Source organism: Myotis brandtii, unplaced genomic scaffold, assembly GCF_000412655.1.
Source record: "Myotis brandtii unplaced genomic scaffold, ASM41265v1 scaffold356, whole genome shotgun sequence".
Classification (NCBI taxonomy): domain Eukaryota; kingdom Metazoa; phylum Chordata; class Mammalia; order Chiroptera; family Vespertilionidae; genus Myotis; species Myotis brandtii.
This window is the reverse complement of record NW_005363687.1, coordinates 1,482,387-1,497,772: the sequence shown is the minus strand read 5'-3', so window position 1 is coordinate 1,497,772 and position 15,386 is coordinate 1,482,387. Positions and strand designations below refer to the sequence as shown.

The window sequence follows — 15,386 nt, the reverse complement described above, 5'->3', positions numbered from 1 at the left end:
AGAACTGGATGAATTTATTTAAACTTCCAAACAAAATATTTTGCATGTGGCAGAAATTCCCCCAGGTCTCCTCTTACCTCTATCTTTGGAATCAATTTACTTTCATATGTATATAATATACTAGTATACACACACATACATATACATATATATATATGCATATATACTAATATATGTACACGCATATATATACTTTGCAATAATAGACCTACAGCTGGCTACCAAGCTCTGTATCTGTCACAAGGATAAGCAATTCTTTTCTAAAGCTGTTAACAAGCGAAGTTCAGGAAACTGTGGGGCATAATCACGCCCCCTATGTTAGCACACCAAAACATGTGTTTTACTAACCGCTAAACTGCAAAACATCCTACCAAAAATATGCACACAAAAAAGCCTTTGGCGGGTGGAGGGGAGCCAGCAAATCAAAAACTCCACTGAAATTTTAATCTCAAATTTAGAACTTGGCCTCGGGAATCTTTGCCACAAGGAGACTCCGGGAATGTCTCCTCCAACTGCCTCACGTATAGGAGAAACCTGAGATTTCTGAGACTGAGAACTGAGCAACGGAACTGGGCCTGCATTCCCACACCAGGCCCAGGGGCCTTCCCACTGTCCGTAATTGCTTGTCTCCCTTTAGAAATCATTCTTCTAATTAGCTTATTTCCAATCTTCCTTGGAAGCTAAGGGGGAAAAAAAAGTAACGATTAACAAGATTAAGCAAAGGGACATAAACTTCCATAAGGGAACATGGCCCTCCCGCACCCTCTCCATGGACATCACCTCCTGCCCATCAGGTCCCTCTGCTCAGTGTACAATACGGTGCAGCATGGCAGAGGAAGTGGTCCACTAGGAACGTGGAGATTAAAGAGCCTGCGTGATCTACCGGCTCCCGAGTCCTGGCTCAGACACCTCACGTGCGCTGTTCTCTGATGCCACAGTGTCACCCACACCTCGGAGAGGCAGGAGAGGGTCGGGAGCTCGTGCGCTGTTCTCTGATGCCACAGTGTCACCCACACCACGCCTCGGAGAGGCAGGAGAGGGTCGGAAGCAGGGCCACGGCGCCCCGCTCATCAAACAGGCTCCTGAGAACGGCTTTCCCTCTGTGAATCTCTCTCTCCCAGGGTCCATGGCAACAATTCTTCTTCATCAAAAGCAAAAATGGATCAAACATTCAAACAGCCGGATTTTCCCGACACAAAAACATCTCTATTTTGGGAAGGTTCAGAGGTTCAGCTAATTGCATGTAACTAATAACTGAAGATTAAAGTGAACTTCCCGGCCCAGCAGCGCAAAGAAATGGATGGAGCCACGAGGGCGCTCTTCCCAAATGCGGCCTGCGCAGTTTATACTCGTGCAATTCATTTCAGACCTTGAAGCTGATATTTTGAGAAAAGAAAGCAGTTCTGGCTGGGGGAACAGAGACTCTCATCTGGCAAAGGAGTAATGTCAGGGGAAAAATGGAAAAAGTCAGTGGCAAACTTCCACAAAGTGATTTTACAAGAACTGCTGGCCAGAGATGGCCTTCTCTATGCTTCGCTCACTAAGAGACTCCTGTCAGCATAAAGAGCTCACTGCCCGGCAATCTAATTCAATTTCCACCACGCGATGTAGCACATAAAGACTTCCTGTACCTGGCAATTAGTCTTCAAACGCTACCACTTAGATATGCAGCAATTTTATGGCAACTGGGATGAGAACACACATATTCTCTGTGAGTAACATTTAACAACTGCACTTATACATTGTAGAATACAAAGGAGTTAGAGTTGCGAATTGTATAATATGTTGGGTATGTCTGCATTTTTGTATATGTGGACTAGAGGGAGAGTATGCAAATATTGTGATATGAGTGAAATTTGAAGAAAAAAAAAGTCCAGTATTTATAAAGTTTGTTCTGATAAAATTACAGTAGTTAATGCTCTTTAATAGCTTTTCAACATTTTTGCTCAAAATATTTAAGGTGTTGCAACCAAGCATCAAAGTCCTTATCACTGATATCATTTTTTTAATTAATGAAGGATTTCAAATTGTGAAAAAATTTTGCAAGTTTCTCCCTTTCCCCAGTTCAATTAAATGAAGCTCTCCGGCTCCTCGCCAGCTCCACTAGGTGGAAGGCATAATCCTGGCTCTGCCATTCTGGCAGGAATTGTTCCGACGCCAATCCCTGTGGCCGTCAGCTGCAGAAAGCCTACCACAAGGTGCCGGCAGGAGGAGCGGTGCTTTGCAAGCAGCACATTCTACTGGACCATTTTTCTTTAGGGTTAACGGTTCTGTGTTATCTGGTCATTTAGAAGTAATAGAGCTCTTTAGACTTTTACAACACTCAGCCATTTGCAGTGCATTGTCGGAAGCAGCATTTCATTATTTATCATAAATTACTCAGAGCTGCTCGCAATGAAAGATGAGCATCACTGTGGTACCAGAAGGTCACAGAGAAGCCTACAAAACCAAATGATGAAGGGGAAACACAGATTTAACACTGGCTTCGTTAAGACCCCCGTCTACAGCTCTGCGTCCTTCCTTTCGAAAAATCTCTTCTGATCACATACACAAAGACCCAAACAAACAACTAAAAAAATGTACCCTTACCTAAATAAAAAATATAGATAAAGTGAAACTATGCCAAGCAAATCACATTTGCATAAGTCGGCTGGCTTATTATAAATATTGACACCAGTGAAAATGATCTGATCGGTGAAAAACAGGAGAGAAGCTGTTGGCTATTAATACCAATTTAGCATCTGCGCTTGCACAGTGTTGCAGCCCCTCTGTCTGGTAGCAACGAGCAACCAAGTAAGCCGGCTGGAGTGATGGAGCTGATTCTAATCTGAAGGTTCTTCTTCCTGGCAAACAAAGTGGGTGACAACTAATTTCAGCTGCTGACATATGTAAATGAGCGGGTGTGGTTCTTCCGTGTATGGCAGGAGCCCCCTGGCAGGCCCCGTGAGAGCCTCATCTTATTCCAGACCCATTCGGGCTGGCTGAACAGAGGCGCCTCCCTTCCCTCGCCCATCCTTCACCACGTGGTGAGCACATTCAGGGCATCCACAGGGCACTCCCTTCTGAAGGCTCTGCAGTGTCAGCAGGGGATCCCCAAAAGGTGCTGAGTGGCTCCTGGAAGGAGGCCCTCAGGTGAAGCCAGAAGGTGATGCGGCCAATCAAAGGACAAAATAGTTTCTGCCTCTGAAATAAGTGATGGCAGTCACAGGTTAATTTAGGTGAAGCAGTAAAATCCAGAGTTTCTTCTCATTATCCTCCTCACACCTCTACTTGCAAATGTTTAGATATTCGAAAGCTACTATTTTGGGTTCTATCTCGAGCTGTGTTAATGTGACTACGGAAAAACTAACCATTTTAAAACTTAGTAATTCTACCGTTTCTTACAGAACTTTGAAGAGACACTGGAATAAAGTCAAGACTTAAAAACACTCAGTGTATGGGAAAGGCCACACCTTTAAGTGATTTGGGACAAAATAGCCTGGGAGAATCTTTAGAATTTGCTACTTATTCCTCCTTTGAAATTATCCTAGAGACCTTGCACCTTCTGAAAATTCTACAAATGCTGTGCCAACCCTGACCATGGTTTCCCATACCAGCTGAGGTACGTCCTCCCGAGGCCTCCCTCCTCAACCAGGCGCTGACCTGAGGAAAAGGTGAGGCAGCCACACTACTTCCAAGGGAGACCCTCTCAGCCCACCAGACAGACTCGTCACGGGCTCCCACACAGGTGGGCACATGCCCACTTCCACCTTTGTTAATGCCCATTTACTCCCCCGGCCTCAATTCTCCATTTCTCTGCCTAAATTCTCCCTTTAAACCAGCAGTCGCCAACCAGTGGGCCGTGGACCACTGGTGGTCCGTGCAGTCCGAAAGGTTGGCTACCACTGCTTTACACTATCCACCTATGTCCCCCCTGATCACTGCTTTCTGAAATGGCCTAACATACTTTTCAGTTGAAATCACACACTTCAGCACTGAATTATTCCCTGCAATGTATGTTCCGGTCTTCTTGACAAAACCATAAATGCAGATGATTAATTATCTTTCTTGTGTGTCATGCACTCAAATGCTCCCAGAACAGTGATAGCAGCCTCAGACACAAGTGTGGTCCCCCATGTGTGACACCTGTGAGAAGTGTGGTAACTGACACTGTATCAGACACACTCCAGATCCGGCGAAAGAAAGGGTCATGTAATACAAACACAAAGCACCCACCCGGGGAGGCTTACACTGAGAAGGAGAGAGGGCATCGCCTGGAGTCTCCCTAAGCTGGGGTCCTGAGAACCCGGGAGGCCCTCGGTTTCTCAGACTTTCAGGCATGAACAAAGGAGGTATGATCAATGGCTGTAAACAAAAAAATCCATAAACTCAGGCCACCACCTGGTAGCATGAAGTAAAGGCCAAAGGAATGTTTTGAAATATTTCTCTTGTATTTTTAAGTTTGTATTGATGTAGACAAATAGTACACAAATCATCGGCATACAGTTCAATCAGTTTTGACACACAGACTCCCCCATGTAATTAACACCCAGATCAAGCAGCAGAATATTATCAACACCCTACAGCCTCATATCTTGGGTCTCCTTCCATTCACTTCCTGCCTCCTCCCCAAAGGTAACCACTATCTTGACTTCTACCATTAAACATTGTATAAACAGAATCATGTTTTGTTCTGACTCTTTGCTCGCCAATGTGAGCGATCCTAAAAGAATCTGAGCACAACTCATCACCAAATTAAAGGGCTATGTGTCCTACAAATCACCTCTTCCCATTGGCCTACGGAATGTACCTATCTGTAGTCCACCCACCTAACTGTATTACGTGAATAAATACCGTGTGGTTCTGTGACAGCCCTACAGCATCTGGAACTGGTCCTTCCATCTGTTTGTATTTGACCTAAGCCCTCCCTTCTAAGACCCATCACTACAAACTAGCCTTTGTATTTTCCTTCCATTTGCTCCTTAAAATAGACCAGGTAATTGGTCACCATACATACAAGTGATTGATTTCTATCGGCTATATGCATCTGTAGCAATACTATTAAAGACTGCCCCACATCTGCAGACTTGAAGAGCCATTAAGTAACTCATTAAACTTCCATCTTCTTCATTCCTGTAAGGTCAAGGCTAATAGTCCAAGCAAGGCCTAGGGTAAGACACTCTGCCTTCAATAAGGCAATATTTCCCATGAGCAAATGGAATGAGTGTGTATTTCTACAGATCTGCATTTCATAGCAGGAACCCATCTCAGTCAACACTTTAATGCTGACACCACCGATTAAGACACAAACTCTTAGCCCAGCCGGTGTAGCTCAGTGGTTGAGCATTGACCTATGTACCAGGAGGACCAGGAGATCATGGTTCGATTTGCAGTCAAGGTACATGCCAGGGTTGCAGGCTCAATCCCCAGGAGGGGGCATGCAGTAAGCAGCCGACCAATGAGTCTCATCATTGATGTTTCTATCTCTACCTCTCCCTCTCCCTTCCTCTTTCTGAAATCAATTAAAAAATATATTAAAATTTATTTTTAAAAAAAAGACACCAACTCTTAGACCAAAAAAAAGGTCTTCACAGAACCAAGACCAATAATTGAACTGATTCTGATTCATGAAGCATATTCTTTACTCTTTCAAAAGTTTAAAAATCTCTGTTTAGAATAATTCATGACTATTAAATAACACTTAGAAAATAGAGCAAAATACAATAAACTAAATAGTATTCCTGTTCCACAATACAGAAATCGCCATCATTAACAATTTGGTAAACTTCCTTTGAACATAGTCACTATATATTCAATATATCTATTAATCTACATAGCTCAGTATAACTGGCATCTAATATAATTTTCCACCCAGAGCTTTAGATAATTACATAAGAAACATTTTCTAATATATTTAAATTACTAAAAACTCAATTTAACCTATCATATGAGTAAAATTTATTTTATTAGTTCATTTTAACATCAAACATACAAATGCACATACACTTGCTAAATATCTGTCTAAAAAATTCCAGGCTTTTCTCTGAGTAACTTTCTTTTCTCCTTCTAGTGAAAAATCACACCCAAAATGTATACTGCAATTTTTCAGTTTCAGTGTATTTATTGTGGAATGAGAATATGAAGCCACATGTGGAACAATTTAAGGGCAAATATTTTCTATGAACATATAAATATATTCTCCCTTAAACTTGCCCACAACTTCTTCAACAAGTTTTTAAGTGACTTATCTTTATGAAGTACTAGAGGCCCAGTGCACAAAAATGTGTGCACTCGGGAGGGGGGGGGGTCCCCTCAGCCCGGCCTGTGCCCTCTTGCAGTCTGGGACCCCTTGGGGGATATCCACCTGCTGGCTTAGGCCCGCTCCCCAGGGAATTGGGCCTAAGCTAGCAGTCAGACATCCCTCTGGCAGCCCGAGAGCCCTCGGGGGATGTCCACTTGCCAGTGGAGAGCAGGCCTAAGCTGCAGTCGGACATCCTTAGCACTGCTGAGGAGGCAGAAGAGGCTCCCACCATCACCCACCACCACCGTTGTACTGGCAGCCATCAGCCTGGCTTGTGGCTGAGCAGAGCTCCCCCTGTGGGAGTGCACTGACCACCAGGGGGCAGCTCCTGCATTGAGCATCTGCCCCCTGGTGGTTAGTGTGTGTCATAGTGACCAGTCATTCCCAGTCCTTCTGCTGTTAGGGTCAATTTGCATATAACCCTTTTATTATATAGGATATCAAAAGTGATCAACTTAGTAGTTCTAATAGAAACCACAACTAATTCATTGGTTTGCATACTATTTAAATACAACATCTGGCATAAACAGGTTTGGGAACTAATAAAACATGTAATACTAGGTAAACATACCTCTTATTTGGTGACGGCAAAAACCCTACCAATGGTGGCTACTTAGCATGAAGTGAGCATTTACCAGATTTTTAACACAGAAATATTCTCATACTCAAAAGTCAGGTGAATGAAATTCAGTCAAGATAGTGTTTATAAGCCTTCCTGCACCCCATTTTCACCTTTTTGTTCCTAGAGTCTCCCGATTTTGCCATCACGCTGAGAAAAGTTTCTGTTTAACAATAAATGTGGGTGTGCAATCTCATTTCCCCTCTTCTTTATGAGCACAGCTGTCACCCTTAGTGCACAGGACTCATGCTCAGTTTTGTGCGATTCTGACAATCCAGGCTCCTGACATCCCAGCACTCCAGTCCTTCAGTGTGGCTAGTCAAAGGTATGTAACACAACCTTGGCACCTGACTTATTTCTGTTTTCTTTGTATGAATTTGCAAAAGTAGAAAACCCAATTATCTTTCACTTTAACCAAGAGAATATTTTTCTTCATGACATTTGCTACACAGAAATGTCAAACAAATAAGCAATGATCGGGTCAATCTGTGGTGGTTTCCTTGGTAGACTACCAGGGTCTCACCAATATTCCTCTTCTTAGGACCACTGGCTAGTAAAGATGGGCACCTTGTACAAGGAGCCAGGAGGAAGGCAGGTGCTCTGCAGCAGACACTGCCTGTGGTACAACACCCAACACTTATTTAGTAAGACTGGTATTTAGGGTCCACATGTTCTGACACATTTCATTGGCCAATCTCAGCATATGATGCAGTAACTTCTATGATCAAAGCAAATTTGGAATGGGCGACGAAGACAATTTTGGCTAGATTTTAGGAAACAGAGGAAGTCTGTAACTGTTTTCTGTCATTCTTCTATTGAATCATGTGCAACCAGCCATAGGAGGAAACGGTTAAGAAGATCAAGGAATGGAAGTGTAGAGGAATATTCTTTATCTTTTGTTCAAACATCCCCTAAATTTCTCTGTAGATTGAAAACCAGGGCCATTTCTCTGTTTAAACAGGCTCCCATTTACCATAGAAAAAAAGAGGTACAGAGCAGATGTACTATTTATGGAGTTTATGGTGGCATATGCCATAGTCAATGAGCTATGGGCTTGAAAGAGGCAATGTACACTGATATGGCCATACTTATCAATGGGTTAGGATTTGGGGTGGGAGAAATTACCTGTAAAATGATGTTCTGATCTTTCTGATCCTTCCGACCATGCCACTTGAGCATGTCCTAAGCAAATATAAAGCCACTCTAAGCCCAGCTTAATTCCCTGCGTGACTGAGAATCATCAGACCTATGCTGCAGGCCTAGGTGATTGTCTCTGGGCCCTTATTTCAATAAATAAATACAACAAAGGATATAAGACTAGTCCTCCTGGCACACAGGAAAGCTCCACAAATGACAGCTCTAGTTTCTTTTATCACCTAAATTCTCAGGCCCCTTCCAAGGCTGCAACGCTGTGAAGAATCCTTCCACGTTTCTAAAAGAAAAACGCAGGGCACAGAAATCCACAGAACCAGACCATGGTGAGGAGGGTTTGGTTTTTCTCTTCCTGAACTTCTAACTCCCTGGCAATCCTTAGGAAGATGGTGCCGAGGGTCACACGTGGTCATAGGAAGCATATCTGAGGAGGTCGCTGATATGTTCAGGAGCACCTACCAAATGTTTGGCATAAAAATTCTATTCTCATAACCTTGGCTGTAATGTATTAATGCTAAAGTAGGTGCACGGATTCAGATGATCTTTATTTTTAAAATATGCTCTTACAGCCTTTACTGCATCCAGGAAAGGCCTCAAAGACAAAATCCTATCATTGGAAGCCGCTAAACTTCTATTATTCAACTTAATCCTGAATTTCCTTGAAGGCTTGTTTCTGACTGGCCTTGTTTTATGCCTGCGCATAGCAATCTATGATTTATGTACAATCACCAACCTGTCTTGAAAAATAAAGACATAACAGAAAAGTGATACTTTGAGATATAATTCAGGATGAAGTCTCCAACCAACAAGACATGAAGCAAGATCTGTGCAAAATGTTAATATTGAAGTTCCTCAAAGTGCAAAGCCATACATCTAAAAGGCTCTTTGATGAATGCATGCGACTGATCCTCTAAAACCTAAACCACAGTCACTCCTAAATTAAGAGGGGAACAGAGAACGCACTGCAGAACTGCCTGTTTTTACTCAAGTTCTCTCCAAACTCCAAAGCTCAATGGCAATACGACCGTGTGGGAAAGGAACAAAAGGGGGCCATGAAGCATTTTCTTTTATTTAGAATTTTCAGATTCGTGTAGATTTCAGATTTCCAGTTAATGCAGCAATCTCACTCATTTCCCCAAAATTTCAGTTCATCTCTTTGATAAGCATATGTCCAAAATAGACTTTTTAAAAAATCTACCAAGCAAAGAATGAGAAATGGTGGGTATAGTTTGTAACGAAACTCCCAAGATGAGGTAGATTTCCACACCATATTCTACTGTGTGTGCAGGTACCAGAGAGGAACCCAAGGGAGGTCCGAGGGCACAAGAATCATCATCTCTCATCGTGATGAAAGATCCTTCAACCTTGGTAGCAAACTAGCTCCAACTTTTCAACTGACTTCAATGTCCTGATGGTTCTTGGGTAAACATTTTTAGCCTGGCCACTTCCCATTTCTCTTGACATTAAAACAGGAGAGGGTTTTGCAGTGTACAAGCTCTTTTACAAGTGGCATAAGAGGCAGGTTATTACCATCACCCTCATTGTCCCAGGGGAGCAAGTTAAAGTTCACAGAGATTAATTTGGTTCTCTGAGGTTGAATCACACGATTCAAGGCTGCAGGTTTTGTGTTTGTTCCTAACATATATACACAAATCTTTGTCAGCCTCCCACGAAAAGTCTCTAAAAAATATGGTCATGACTCACTCACATTTTCCATACGTAACCTACTAAAGAAGGAACTTTCTCAAGTGACCTCCCCTTAGTCAGTCGCTGTTCACCACTCCTCAGTGTGACGAACATGGTGAAGAGGTCACGGCCACCAGGCTAAGCTCAAGGCAGCCTGCACATTCTGCAACCACCTGCTGGGTTGTGAGCTCACCAACACTCAGCTGGGTAACAAACCCACTTACGCCAGTTGTTCTTCTTGTAATTATGTCATGTAGTTCAATTTTATGTCAGCCGGTGATACAGGATTGTGGGAATGAAAGAGAACTGCAGTCCCTATTAAAATGTAGTTGAATGCTTTGAAGAAATTCCAAATGGTAAGTTGTTTAAAAAAAATAGGAGAAAATTATTTTGAGTTAAGTGGGCAAGAAAATTGTAAAAGGTTCCAGGGCAGGCGCATATTGTAGTATCTATGGAGAATCTGGGTTCAGATTCCTTCACAAGTATCTTTAAAGAAGAAACAGATAATTAGAGGTATGGTTTATGAAAAAAGAAAAATTGAAAAGATGTTAGGATCAAACAGATACACACTCAAGAAAAAGCCTTGGCCACATAACCCGTAGACACAGACAGCAGTGTGGTGAGGGCCAGAGGGAAGGGGTGGCGGGGCTGGATGGAGTGGGCAAAGGGGAGGGGTTGGGGACATCGGTAATAATGTCAACAATAAAATAAAGTTAAGAAGAAAAGGAAAAGCCTTGTCCCTACATCAAGGTGGGGAGAATGAACATTGTACACATTTTAAGTTTTATTTTAATTTTTTCCTTTTTAAACCATTACTTTTATAGATTTTTTAAAGTAACCAAATAACTACCAGCATTTCAATGCCCTAAATTGATGTTAAGTGTTCATGAAGATGAATTTAAAAAATCAAAGCACATGCCATGTATAATGAAAACATTAAATTATATGAAAGGATATAATAGCTTATGTTCAATTATACAATTATTTTTGTGGGCTTTAAGTGCTGTCATATTGGTATGATTGGTATACTGATCTATGTGGGATAATAAATGGCCATTAATCTTCCACCAACATTTTGGAATCCCTTAAAAAGGTTAAAAAGTTTAAAAATAAAGCACTAGGACCGTTAAAAATTCAAATGCCTAAATAGGTAAAAAAAACATTTTTTCCTAACTTTCCACATCAACTTACACACTCTAACATGTCTTACCAAAAGGACTGGTTTTTAAAACCTTTGAGAAGTCTGTGGGGATCTTTCAGACGAGTCCTGATTCAACTCCCTGCAAGGCTGGGGAGGCAGGCGTGCACGCAGTGAGACAAAGGTGAGCATGGACAGCCAAGCTCAACCTGAGTCCTAAGACTTTCCGTAGTGACTGTGCGAAGGGGAAACACCTGTGTAGGTATGTGTCCATCCGGATATCACAAAGGTTTAAGTGAGTCCACTCCTCCCTCCTGCCTTCACCATATGCGGTACACCCTCTAGGAAACCTTCCTGCCTGTAGACAAGCAAAATCCCTGGGACCTCACAAGGTCTCAGTGGAATGTGTCAACGCAGTACCCGCGCTGTGCCTCACCAAACACAAAAGTCTGAAGATAAAAACAGATTCAAAGGGAGAAGCATGAATTTCAGTCCTATTCATAAGCAATTCAAATGCATTTTGCAGACTGAGATGTATGGCTCTTCCCTTGCTCTTGTATATTTCAGGGCCAAGTTTCATGTTCCATTTTCCACATCCCAGATAGAAAATTGAGATCTGTTTGGCACTGGATCTGAGAGGGGATAAGGAAAGACCTACAAAATAAGCAACGGGAAAATCAGCCTTCTCCTCACTGTGGTGTGGAGAGGAGGAAGGGGTGGGAGAGGGAGAGCATCCCAGAGGGAAGAGAGACCTTGTTCCTCTACACACGAGACCGCCCAGGATGGCCCTGGGTTCAGATCCTGCACCAGCACTCTTGCTTATGGTACAGACTGGATTGAGAAACGCTGTTTTCTTCAGTATCAGAGAGAGGTTGCCACAAACCAGCTATGTTTGTTAGCGTGCTTGTTTCTCTTTCTTTCTGACAAGTTTATGGGTCAACGCTGAGCGTTTAAAAAGGCGAGCAGGGAAATACAAAGGTGGCTGGATTCAGACATCAGACCTGCAGAAAGGGCACTCAATTAGCAACAGCACTGCCAACCCCTTATCTCAGCCATGAGGCATTGAAAAGGAAGGCTTAAACCACAGTCATAAGGTGCTGAGACCAACCTAAAAACAGCCTTGTCAATTCTGTCCCCACCACGCCCCCTTTTCTTCCATTTGGACCATAAAGTACAACATAAGTGTCTAAAGAGTACAATGTACAGTAAGATTGATTAAAGCAGAGAAGTCTCATAATCCTGTATTAAGGCCAAAGGAAATCAAAACAGACTCAGGTTGCAGCATGTGCTCATAAAAAAAGCTCTCAATTGGATTTCATAAGAAATATTGATCTTGAGCTCTGAATCCTCTCACTCTGGCTACCACGCATGATTGGGGTCAGTACCTTCTATGTTGAAATTCCTTCGAGGGCCCGATTCATGTAGACAGAAGACAATGTATTAGAGTACGTTTATTAAAACAAATTATATCTCAGGCTGCTTATAAAAGCAACCAAGAATACTCTTATTGAAAGACTAGAGATGTTTAAAAGGAAGAGAGAGGAAAACAGTCCATGTTATCTGTGGCTCTCTTCAACATTACAAAACATGTTGAGGTAAAGTTTTATTTAAACAGACTTGGTTATATTAAAATGATCTCAATATCATATTTACACATCAATGATATATTTTACATCCACTTCTTCACTAAGTACACCATTCAAGATTTGTGATCCATCTTACTCATCGGAATTAACTATGTACCTTCCAAAAGTATCACCCATTAAAACTGGCTCTTTGTCTTTTGTAGCTGAATTTCACCAATGGCTCTGATCATTTACCTATCCGTGCATTTTGCTGAGTAAAATAACAATTCACATTTGCATTGACAACATTCTACATGGATGTTTCAAGTCTGAAAACACAACCCAATGTGATGTAAAAATCACACCAGTCAAAATCACTGTTTCTCTACTATCTGTAGTGAACTCTCCTTGGCTTGAAAAAATTTGTAAACTAATCTAAACTTTCAGATGCAAAATGCTTCAAAGATGTCTTTGGTAAAATAATCCACTAGTGGCAACATGTTTATGATACTTCTTTCTAAGATGTCTAAAGGAAAGGCAAATCCTGGGCAACTAACTGGGAACCCAAGAGATCCCAGTAGCAGCGGAAAGTTTTGGTTCAGCTCATGGTCTAAAGGTGGGGAGATGAGAAGAATCCATTTCCAAACCCTTCTTCTCCCTCTGCCTTTCAGGTTCAACATTTCCTTATCTCTGATCCTTCAGAACATGAGAAACAATTTCTAAACTGGGCCTTGCACATAGCAAAATAGCTTCTGCTTGCAAAAATCCTATTATCCACCAGCAAGTTTATTCTGGAGTGAGCCAGCCTCTTCTACTCCAAAGAGCTGTGCTGCCTTTATGCAGAGAATCCTTCTGACTGACCTCAGATGAACACAAAGACATCCATTCTATAAGCCTCAAGGTGGTCAAGTCAAGAGCAAAGACCCTGGCCATTAAGCATTGGTTAGTTTTTTAAAAAAGCAGAGCATCACCTTTCCTGTTCATAGGTGCTACAATCCAGTCCATGGCTTTCATTTAAAAAAAGAAAAGAAAGACAAAAGAAAAGGAAAAAGCCTGCTGGACCCTGGAGTAGGAGCTAGGCCAAAGAGGCGTTTCTCTCCTGGGAACTTTAGTAACATAATCGAAAGAAGTGAAAAATGTGAATACCAGATAGGCCATTCTTCAGCCCACAGAAGCAGTGGTGAAAATCCCTCAAATGAAATCTTTATTTCAGTTTGTTAATCATCCTGCAACCTTGGACCAAAAAATAATTAAACTATACTTTTTTCTTTAAATTACCATACAACCTATGTATTTAAACTCATCTTTTATGGAAACTACATAATCTCCCTTTCATTCAAATTTCCCTTGTTGATATATGCAAACCAGGTCAGTTTCTGCTGGATTTGCATACTTGCATTTTATCCCTTAATTTGACTTCTTATTAAAGGTTTAAAAAAGAAAAAGACCAGGACTTCAGATGCGCATAAAACAAATACTGCTTATATGTCTATGTGAACACTGACACCATTAACAGACCCCTCCCCTTTTTCCTTGGGGCTGAGAGCCCTGTCAATAATCATTACTTATTAAACAGTCTGCCATTCTCTTCTACAGAAGGTAGGAAAGGAGTATGGAGGGATACAAATAATTACCTTGGGCTTTAAAAAAAAACACCTCCGAACGGATCACAAGGAAACCAATTGAAAAAGAACATGAGATACCTCCCCATTCTATCCCCCTCCTCCCCCGTGTGCATGCTCCCACACACACACCCACCCTCCCCATAGAGGAGGTTGAGAAGTACACCCATACTCCATTATTCCTATCAGCTGTATCGAGAGAAACGATTTAAAAATCTGGGATTTTCAGAACAGACACATATATTTTCAATCCACTGCAAATGTTCACACCTACACTTGCCCATCCTTTATCCCTTCACAAAACTCAGGCTAGATTTGTGGAGAGGAGCCTCTGAACATCTCCCGAGAAAAGCATTCTCAGAAATGATGCTTCAGCCAACAGAGAGAGAAGCGGCAAGTTACTGGTTCCACTGCCATTCTGGTTCCTGGCAGACTCCCTCCTTTCCTTCTCCCTGTCTCCCAGTTGATCTTCTAGCCAATTTTTTCCAAAGCAGAGTAAGGAATGGCATACGGGATTTCTCTCATTTTTACTTACAAATAACTCCTAAATTTAAAAAAAAAAAGTTTTCAAGGATTAACACCCAGGGTAAGAAAGACACAGATCAGGGAAATGAGAAATTACCCGAGGACTGAAACCAGCCAGGTATCCCTACTGAAGAGTTAATGATGAGCACGCTGCCTTTCCCCCAGACGTTAAGGCTCAAAACCCAAATACACGATGAAGACAGCACAACCGGGCAATTTCGGGGGAACAGCCTTGCACAGAACTTGAACTGGCAGACTGGGAGTTTGTCCTAAATAACCTTCACAGGTTGTACAAACTGTTCCCAGATCCTGATCAATAGTCAGATTAGGAAGCTCCCTACGATTTCCTTACTCTAAGAACAAGGTGGGGACTGGGGATGGGATGTCCATCAGTCATCTAAAACATTCATAAAGATACAGAGAAATATACACCTCCTAGACCTATAGGAATACATAGAAAGCTGTCATGCTTTGGGTAGACTGGCCAACACTGGCAGCAATTGAGCAAGAGGTTGGAGATGCTACATTCAAAGTGTGACCTGTTTCAAAGGGTTGGATGTTGTCATCCTCGAATGCACAGAGCTCTGTCCCATTCCACCTATATATATTTTCCAGGCACAGAGGGAGGCGAGATTAGGTTCACACCCCACCTTTGGGAAAGGAAGAAAAGCAATTGCTTGGCAGAGCTGAAAGCGCTCCCCCTTCCTCAGGACCCTAGAGGCGGCAGCTCTGCAGGGCTGCCTTCACATTCTCCCCCAGTTCACTCACTCTCGGTGGCCACAGAATCAATTTCCACGCT

At 42.2% G+C, this 15,386-nt stretch overlaps 1 protein-coding gene across 1 annotated transcript in view; it reads right to left on the bottom strand.

The window, feature by feature from the left end:
• NRG3 (neuregulin 3) overlaps nucleotides 1-15,386 on the bottom strand; it is a 1,093,034-nt gene that overhangs the window by 1,058,325 nt on the left and 19,323 nt on the right. The window lies entirely within an intron of this gene.